This window comes from Aythya ferina (genome assembly GCF_964211825.1).
Source record: "Aythya ferina genome assembly, chromosome: 3".
NCBI classification, from domain to species: domain Eukaryota; kingdom Metazoa; phylum Chordata; class Aves; order Anseriformes; family Anatidae; genus Aythya; species Aythya ferina.
Genome location: NC_140298.1, coordinates 116,610,092 through 116,619,988, shown reverse-complemented (window position 1 = coordinate 116,619,988; position 9,897 = coordinate 116,610,092). Strand labels below are relative to the sequence as shown.

Here is a 9,897-nt window from a genome sequence, read left to right as displayed (position 1 = left end):
TGGGGGGATCCTCGAGGAAAGGACAGCCCTACAGGGAGCAGGAAGAGAGCGTCTCAGCACAGTCCTGCTCCCTGCGTGTCCAACGTTTGCCCACCACATCTGTCTCCTGCCCTGAAGTCCCAGGCAGAAGGAAATGGGGCGATGTTCCTGGAATTTGGATGGGAGACGCTCGCCACCATCCCACAGCAGCCTCGGGGAGAGGGTCTCCAACACGTGAGCTGGCTCCCTCCTGGCACGAGGGAGGGCATCACGGGGAGAAGCAGGAGCTGCTTCCTTTCTTCTCCTCTCCAGGAGTGCTGCTGTGCCCTGGGGGTGCGGAGAAGGTGGCAGAATCATCCCAGGGGTGTGAGAGCTTTGTTGCAAGGTCCCTGCTTCAGAACCTGCAGCAGGAGCCTCCCCTTAAAGATCTGGGGTGTGAGGGACCCCAGCGGGGTTCTGCAGCAACAGGAGAAGACACACGATTCGTGATCATCAAATTCTCCATTTTCCCCACAAAATACTTACAAAGGACAAATCCTCCCCATCCCTTTTCATGCGTATCTTACCTGCTGCTGCCTGGAGCATCAGGAGGAGGACGGCGAGGAGGAGAGGCAGGATCCGCATGGCTGGGAGATGCCCCGAGGGTCACGGCCCTGCGAGAAGAGGAAGCAGGGCAGAGAGGGAACAGGAGAGCCCCTGCCCGTGGGTCACACAGCACCTGCAAAGGGACAGGACCGAGGATCAGGGGCAGCCCACCCGGGAGGAGATGCTGCTGGGTGCTGGCTGGGGGAGCCTCCTCACCTCTCTGCTTCCAGCAGTTTGATCCCAGCTGGTCCCACCACGTGGCAAAGGCCAGCGGCTTCCTCAGCCTCCCCAGCAAAGCTTCTGCCACGCAAGCAGCGTCCCCTGGGACTGCTGACACCTCAGGCTGCCCAGCCAAGAAGCATTTTTTTTCCTCTTCTCCCCCTGCCAGAGACGACAAGGAATCGTTTTCCACCTCTGACAGCTCTGAGGAGGATTCCCAGGCCTTCAGCCTCGGGGCTTGTGTCATCCCACCTTGCGAAAGAGGCGTTGGCTGCTGTGGTTTGCTGGACACGTCTTGGGACACACACACACACACACACACACACACTGCGTCCCTGTTTGTTAGGCCCTGGCAAGCGATGTGCTTTCCCAACACAAAGGAGCTCTGTGTTCCCCTCCTCAAGTGAAGCGTGCTCTCGCCATGCTTCGCTTGAAAATTGCCTGGGAAGAGGCCGCGCGGGGTGACATCTCCGTCCAGCTGGCAGCCCTCTGAAAAGACAAGCTGTAATTGTGCCTCTGCCACGTCAGGCTTTGCCGGGTATCATCTGTTGCTGGTTCTCAGCAGATCGGGAGTGTACTTTTATAACCCTGTTTCAGCTTCATCAGTCGTGTATAGATGTGTGTGTGTAAATAAATATATGCGTAAAAATGTACTCAGACATAATGTATGTTCACCGAGTGGTTACATCCGCACACCTTGCATCCCAACCCCTCATCATATTTCTTTCCTCTTTCCTGCCTGAATTTCTCTCCCCACTGAGGAGAGTTGCACCAGGCATTTGGAGCTGTGTCTCCAGGGGGACACAGCCGTGCTGCTCAGGAGCAGAGCCCTTTCTGTTCTCTTCCCAACCCCAAAACTGATCTAGTGTGTGTGTTGAAGAGGAACAGCACTGGGATGTAGCTAATTACCATCTTAATGAAGCTCTTTAAGGAGCTGCCACGGGCAGATTTTCGTAGTGATGAAGCTGCTGGGCTGAGCTCCTCACCTCCTGCTCCTTACAGATCGTGTCCTCCTCGTGGTGATGTCCCAAATCATCCTGACAAATCCCACCTGAAAAAATCCTGCATCTCTCCCGTGGTCCATAAAGAGATCTTTGTGTGCGGGGAGGGCTGCAGGGGCCCTGGGGTGAGCAGATCTCCTCTCCTGCACACCTTTGTGCCACGAACCATTGTGCCAAGAAGGACAAACCTTCTCCACAAAGCCCTCAGTCTTTGTGCAAAACATCTTGTGCCACTCACAGTTTGTGAAAGAAGCGCTCGGTTGTGCAAAGCTTCTTAGGACATCAACTGCAAATTGCTGGTTTGCTTCCATGCGGCAACTTCCTGAGGTCTCCATCCAGGGGAATCCCTGCGAGGTGGCCGTTGGCCCAGTTTCCTGCCCTGCACAAGGCTGTGGTTTCACTGGTGGCACTGAATCCCTTGCAGCAATAGCTGGTTTTGCAGGGAGGCCAGGCGCTCAGTCCTTTGTAGGCTCTTGGGTCGCTTCCCTTAATCCACGAGCCGTGGAAGAGCTGGGGTTATTCTGGCACGGTGCTCATCGGCCTAGGCTCAACCCATGGCTCACCTGAGTCATATTCAGGAGACAGCTGGAAAGTGCTGGTTGTGGACAGGCGTTTAGCTGAGGTTGCTTTGCTTTGGGGGCTGAAAGTGCTCTGCTGGGCCAGCTGGGCTCCAAACAGAAAGCTATTCACGGGCTGCAGCCTCTGAGTGCTGGGCTCAAGGCCAATTTATCTGCACAAGGATGCTGTTGACCGCGCAAGGCCAAGTGTGGAGGAAGAGGAGCTCACAGAGCAACCTGCACCTTCTGAGTTAGGGTTTAAGGTGGGGCAGGAGAAGCCTCTCGCAAGAGGAGTGGTTGAATAGCAGGGGTATTGGCCTTTCGTACGGGTTTTCTAATTGTTGAGCAATGTTATGGGTTTAGCATCTGACATGAATTTTGCAGATTGACTCCAAATTTATATATCCCAAAACAACCAAGGGTAAAAACAGGTTTTGAATCTTAAAATGATTAAGGAGGTCACCTGCCTCCTTTTGTTCTCCTGTCTCCTCCTCAGCTCCCGTAACGACTGCTGTTCTCGGCTCTGAAAGCTGTGGGCTAGGAGGGGGAACCCCAAATTTTCAGAACAGAGGTGCTTGGAAGAATCACACTGGAGAAGTGACTCCTCATACTCCCTTCGGAAGTGATCACTGACTCCAGCTTTGATCCCAGCAGGAGGAAAAATTATTTTGGTAAACTAAACCTTCCTGGAAGGTGTAACCTGTTTTCATAATTCTTGCTCAAATTTCTAAAGATGAGTAATATTTCCAAAGAAACAAATAATAACAACACACCTGGCAGCCACACAATCACCCTGAATGCTGCTTTTATTGAAAGAATGACCAATCTTTATTGAAAGAACAATTAGTACAATGGTGCCCTGAATCCAACGATGCAAGAAGAGATCATTCCCAGATCCCTGGAGATCCTGGGCAACTGGTCACACTACAACCTGCACAAAGGAAAGAATATTTCAAGGTTTTCAGGTCTGAATTGATGGGGAAAATCCCACCATACAGATGTTAAATGAAAATTTGGTAAGTCAGCTTTTCCCCACTCAAGTCTTAATCTTACCATTTACAGCAAGAATGCCCAGCACGGCACAGCCCCAGATAAGCATTCCCACGAGGGCATTTCCCAGGGGTGCAGAAGGTCCCACGATAGCCACACCGCATAAGATGCCTTGGAGGACGGGGAAAGTCTGTACCATGCAAAAAAAAAAAAAAAAAAAAAAAAAAAAGTGCCCAGAGTCCTAATGCAATGTCCAGAGGAGGGCTATGGGCAGCACAAGCAAACACATGCTTTAATTCCTTCTTCAAATACAAGAACTGTATCTCCAAGCCCAGGAAAGCCCTTAGAAACTCATAATTTAGGAACAGACAGCAGAGATGGGATAGAAAACATTTCTTAGGACTTCATCGCAATCAAGGACAGCTGCTCAGCTGGGAAGCTGCCACTTTTGGGGGCAGAATGATGAGGATTTATTTTTGTGTGCCTAGATTTCCACAGATTTGGCCTGTTATCCTTGCTCTAGGTTTCACTCAAGTCCAACATCAGGTCCTGATGTCTAGAGGTCCATATGGATGGCCACCATGTACAGCTAAACCCATCAGCACATGCAGAATGACCACTTCTATGCCAGGCATTGCCCGCTAGGTCTTGGGCCAAGCAGTGTAGCATTGCTCTTGTCCACGTGGTTACACTTTCTTCCCACATAAAATACAATATCCACATTCGGACTGCTTTTGGGAATGGTTTGTACTATTCCCACAGCGGTGTCTGGGTTTTACCAGTGACAGTGTTAGTTGTCGGGGGTGAAAAATTACCCTGGGAGCAGACTACCAATTAATGCAGCGTGTTCCCTGGGCCTGCCTGGTCTTTTCCCATCCTTACACCCCAGAGAACATTTACTATCCTATTCCCACACTGATCAACCCCAAACCTCTACTGACACTTGTGCTCATAGTGCCCTGCATGGTAATTTTGCCATTTTCAGGGATACTGTTTATAAACAGCTCCTTTTGCTGGACAATAAGGTGAGTTTGGGGTTCCAGCACCCTGTGGGTCCCCCCAACAAGCCCTAATCCCTCTCAAAACCCTTGTGGTTACACAGGATTCCCCACCAAGCAGAGAGTACCAGCAGCATTTTGACCTTGACTCATGATTTTCTGCCTCCCTGACCCAAGTACAAGGTCCTCAAGCATATTTGGAAAACACGGGACTCAGATTATTATTTTTTTTTCCATGTGGTTTAAGAATATTTGATATGGGGTGGTTTGTTGTAGGGTGAGCCAGAGACAATGAAAGTGCTCCAAGAGTTGGCAAGCTTTAATGGGGGAAATGGAGGCACTGAAGGGGAATCTGGGGGCTGCCCATCGTGCTTTCAACTCAGACTGGATTTTTGGAGGAGTAGCAAAGGCAATGAATGGCTGGTTGGAGTGCTTGCCTGCTAATTTCACGCATCAGCTGTAATCGGCCAGTGAGGTTTGATGATGTGAGTGAAGTTACTTTGCAGGAGGCAGCTTGGCCGCTTCCCAAAGGGGACAGGAGACCTTTATGAGCCACCAGTGTCTGCTTCTGTATTGCCCCTTGTTTTTATTTACACCTTACCTGCAGATGCATGAAATGCCATAAAGAGGAGTGCCAAGAGCAAGCAAAGGATTTTCATGGCAGAAGGCAGGTTGGGAGGTGCTGTCACTACAAAGAAATGACATCAAGACATTAATAAGAGTTTTGTCCCTCCACAGCATTTTGGGCTGAGTAAAACAATACAAAAATGCTCTTTGAGACCAAGAGTCATCTAGAACACACTTTTTTTATAACAACGTCTATGGTCTTAAGGGTTTCCTGGAGCACACACAGCATCATGGCACAGGAAGAAGCTCCTGTGCAGAAAAAAAATGGGATTTTAAACCCTCTTTTTAATTATTGTATTAATTAGCCAGTGTTTATCCTAGGTCGCTTGATACTGTGCAACTCATTGCAATAAATTCATTTTGCCTTACAGAAGTTAATTCAGAAAAGAAACTAAGACAATTTTAATGTATTTATACAAAGCAACACAAAGCATGATCTCAAGCTTTTCTGAAACAAAACAAAACAGAACAAAAAAGGCAGAGAAAGCTCCTTCACAGTTAGCTTAAAATCCAGCTTCTCCCCATTCTTTCTTAGAGGCTCTTGCTTTTCGTTCACCTCAAGAGCTACTTGATTTCCAACAAAATTTCGTCTCGGATCTCTATCTGCAGCCAACAAAAACTCTTCTTTCTTATTGATATTTTAAATTTCTAGAACTGCTTGAGCTAGCACTGGATAGACCAGAGTCACTGCACAGGTAAGGTTTTATAACAGTGTAACGGAGCTATACATGTAAGATGTGAAATCTCTACCAGTTTTCAGAAGGATAGAAGGTTAGAAGAGAGGCTGAATAACGAGAAGATTTTGGTCATTACCAGGTAAGAGCAGGCTCTAGGTTGGGCCAGTCCCGTGGATCGGTGTCAGCCACCCAGACACGTTAAGATGAAGGAGCAGAGCTTGGCTTTATGCGGTTTCTGGAGGCTGGTGAAGGATACTTGCTCTTCACAACCATCTGGGGGCCAATCAGAAGATCCCTACAGTTCTGGGGAGAATCAAGGCAGTCCAGCAAATCCTCTCTGTTAGCGTCCTCCTGTGAGGAACGGAGGTATTGCTTTCAAAATATCACGGTATTGCCTTGAGAAATATACTGAGCTTCTTGCAAGCCACGTTGGGCCACCTCCAGATCAGATATCTGGTGGGATTTAACCAGCACGTGTCCACTCAGATGGCCACAGATCAGATGTCTTTCAAAGGCATGCCCTTCATTCACATCCCCATGACATGGAAGGAAATCATAATCCTGAAGCTATCCTAAAGCTGCTGTTTAGGTAGGCTTTGTGGTTAGTGTGAGCAATGCCATTTAGCATTACTCAATTTAACTGCTCGATGAGTACAGAAGTATATTCTACCTGACGATCATATCTTTGCTTACCTGCATCAGATTTAACCCCAGGTGAAAAGGCAGAGCACTTCTAATCTCAGCCTCCGCTGTGGAGTGACTTCAACTAAATTTCCTGCTCGGAATGATCCCTGACTCTGCCAGCTTTGAGACCGTATCTGGAAATTGCTGGAAGAATGCAAGAGCCAGATTTGTGCCCGGGGAGCTCTGAGGATTGCAGAGTAAAAATGTTTGTGCTCCAACGCCCAGGTCCTGCCCTGCTTGATTCACTGCCAGAGCTATATGGCAGGTATGTTAGGAGCCGATGGCTAAATAATGGTAAGGTGTTGGGCCTAAGCTTGCCTTTGCTCTTATAACTTAAAAAAAATAAATAAATAAAATAGATTTCAATATATTGTCATCCAGCTATTTGAGGGATATGCAGTGATTTCCAGCTCTAAGTATTAATTTTGCCTTTTGCAGCATTGTGCTTTGGGTTTTGATGGGGGCAGTCATGTGCATCGGAGTGCTATCAATGAACTGGCCAGTTAATTCATCTACCAAATAAATCCCGGCAAGAATTTCTCCCTAAATACCCACAACTCATTAATGAGGAAGCATGGACTCTGTTCATTTCATTGCTTCCCGATGAGTTCTTTACCAAGGTAAAAAATAGGTCACCGCAGAAAGAAAAATAATAATCAGCTGGAATTAGGTTAAAAATAGCTGTGTTAAATGGGAAGTTAGCACTTCTGTGAAAATTCAGAAACGGGATTAATGAGCTGTTGTTAATATTACATCATTTCTGTTGTCAGAAGGGAAAATGTTGACAGGTTTGATTAACACTACTTTGATTAACAGAAATTAAAAAGATCTGCAGTAAGGAAAGGTGGGGGGGAAAGTGAGGAAGTAAACCAAAAATCTAGTAGTTATGAGTAAAACAAGAAAAAAGGGAAAGCTTTGGTTTTGTTTCTGTTTTTAACTTCTGCACCAAAATATTTTCAGTACTTCTTACCTCTACTGTATGCAAGATATTTTAAGCCACTGGTTTGTGGAAAACATTACTTGAACCACCCCAACATGATGTTTTACATCTTTACTGATGTTGTTTTCCCCTCATGCTGGTTTTCCAGGACCTTCCTCTTTGGTATGAACCCAGGTCAGCTTGAAGACGAAGCCACCCCTGGCTGAAGTTGTCAGAAAGGGACAGAAATTCACATTTACCCTTCAGCAGCTTTTGCTGGTCTGCCTTCTCAAGAAAATACTTGAGCAGGAGTTGCTGTCTTCCATGTTTTAAGGACTAGAAGTAAGGATTGTCATGCATTGTGATGCTGCCCATACCATACACCTGGAAGCATCTGCAAGGCTACACCAGTTTTCCTCAATTAATTTAGGGGACCAGGCAATGCTGCCCATTTTCTGTGCTCGAGCAGGGTGGTGTCACCACAGAGGGCCAAAAGGAGGCTTCAGGTCCTGCTGCAACCCCAAATCTGGGCCCGATGTGGTGGTGCAAGTGACCTTCTCTGAGCTGGGAGACCTTGGAGGCCAGCTCTGACGCAGACACAGAGGTTGTGCAACCCCCTGCTGGAGGACAGGAAAAATCCATCCCTGCTGTTACAGCACAGCCTCCTGGGCCTCTGCGATATCGCCAGAGCTGGGGAGAAAACAGTCTGCCACAAAACACCTGCAGCAGATTCTCCTGTAGGAAATCCTGTAGGAAAATCTGGTCGCATTTGCTCTTTTAGCCATAGATTAGGCTCTGAGAGTGATGAGTCCTTGTGGTAACACTCAGCTCTCATGCTGGGCCTGGCGCGTCTCACCGGGGCAAAAGTCCTGCAGGGCAAGGCCAAACCCGGCCTTCTGCTAACTCTTTGGTGCACATCCCCTAGAGAAACAGAGAAACTCCTTCCAGCTTTCGTCCTGCACAACTAAAAAGGGGTGTGGGGGTCACAGAGGCTGTGCCTGCCTCTCCCAGTGCACCCCTTGGGCTTCCAGGCCTCCGCACCTCGTGGAGTAGGCTCTGCTCCGGGATACAGAGACAGCATGTGTCAAATATGAACACTGAGTGGGCTCAACACCCAGTGAGAGACACCAGAGAGCAACCGAATTCACTAAATGCTCGATGAGTGGAGTGGTGAAAGGATTTCAGCCTGCCAGCAAAAGCCAAAGGCCTTGGAGGCCTTCAGCAGACACAGCTGGCAGAGGCTGAGGGACATGAGAGCAATCCCACAGCGACACCCTCCATGGCTTCCTCCTTCCCATGCATTTACAGAAATTTCTACTATTCCTTCGGGTATCTGTTGTAAAGGGATCTCTGCTTTCTTTTCTAGCCCTCATTGACTCCTATCAGAACCTGACCTGCCCCACTGTATGGGAGCTGCTGTTCTCTGTCAGCCATCTGTTCACCACAGCTCTTCCCTGTGAGAGCCTCCCCTGAGCTGCCTTTCATGCCCTGCAGGGATTTTTTCTTAGACCTCTTTGTTTTCTTTTCGAGTCAAAGCAAATATTTTGCTGAGGTTTCTAGCACAGCCTTTTTAACAGCTTACAGGCTGCCTGCAGGCTTCTTGCTCCCCCGGGTTGCTCCTTTTGGTGCTTTTCTCTATTCATTTTTGCTTTTTTTGAGATTAGATATTTGCATGTTAAATGTATTTGGTCCCACAACACGGATAAAACCAATTGTACTGTGGTAATTTTTGCAGAGCAGCTCTCCTCCAAGTAACTTTTGAATTAGGCTCTTTGCAACACTCACGACCAAATCCAGAAGAAACTTTTCTTGTGGGTACCAGGACCAGTTTTTTCAAGAATCAGCCTTTTCCTAATATCATCCAGAACCACCCCTCACAACAGCTCTGCTGCACCATCTGGAGGAAAGGGTCTACGTTCAGAAGATGTGACCTGCTCTTTGGGCCCATCAGGGAGGGCCTATTGCTTAATCCCATCTCCAAGGTGTTGACAGACACTTGCAGCTCGGGTGTGTAGCAAAACATGGGTTGAAACAAGTACACAGACAGGGCTCAACACGTCAGGGCCATCCAGGTCCATGTGACATCTCATCGGTAGCCAAGCCAAGACTCCCTTTGCCTCTGCCTCCCAATTTCTTATGCATGGGGACAGTGCTAAATGGTGTATGGGGTTGCACAGGTGGCTTTGATGCTCCCCGTTGCCCTCATTCACTGGCTGAGTGGTGCCTTCAACCCTCCCATCTTGTTAAGCTTCATATTATTACCCCCTTCAAACAATGAAGGTATTTCCAGTTCAGTACAACCCCAAATCTTACATTATCCTTCTTTCCAATGGAGGGAAGCTTACTGAAAAAGAGGTTTTCCGTATCTGCCCTATTGTAACCACAAGAAAGCAATTCAGATTTCTGGGATGTGGTCAGCGATTTTGCTCTACACAAAAGGATTTGGTGTCTCCATTTGTTGGTCACAATTAAGAATGATTTTGTATGCTCCTTTCTTAATAGTGCCTGCAGTTATTTTGGAAGGGGATAAACAATGTAGGACATCTCAAGATCTTCCTCCTCCTCCTGGCACGAGACCAGGAGACAATGACTTTGCTGACACTTCCCCAGTTCATGCCCTGGTTTCTTCATCTGTGCAAGACGAGTGGAGATTTTTGCATT

General features: G+C 47.9%; 1 long non-coding RNA gene across 1 annotated transcript; it reads right to left on the bottom strand.

Moving 5' to 3' along the window:
• Positions 1-3,405: 3,405 nt before the first annotated feature.
• Positions 3,406-5,945, bottom strand: LOC311435292. The gene is made up of 3 exons (XR_014692039.1): positions 5,770-5,945; positions 4,931-5,017; positions 3,406-3,521 (listed from the first exon to the last, which is right to left on the bottom strand). It is a non-coding gene; the product is annotated as an uncharacterized lncRNA (long non-coding RNA).
• Between the last annotated feature and the right edge of the window lie 3,952 nt (positions 5,946-9,897).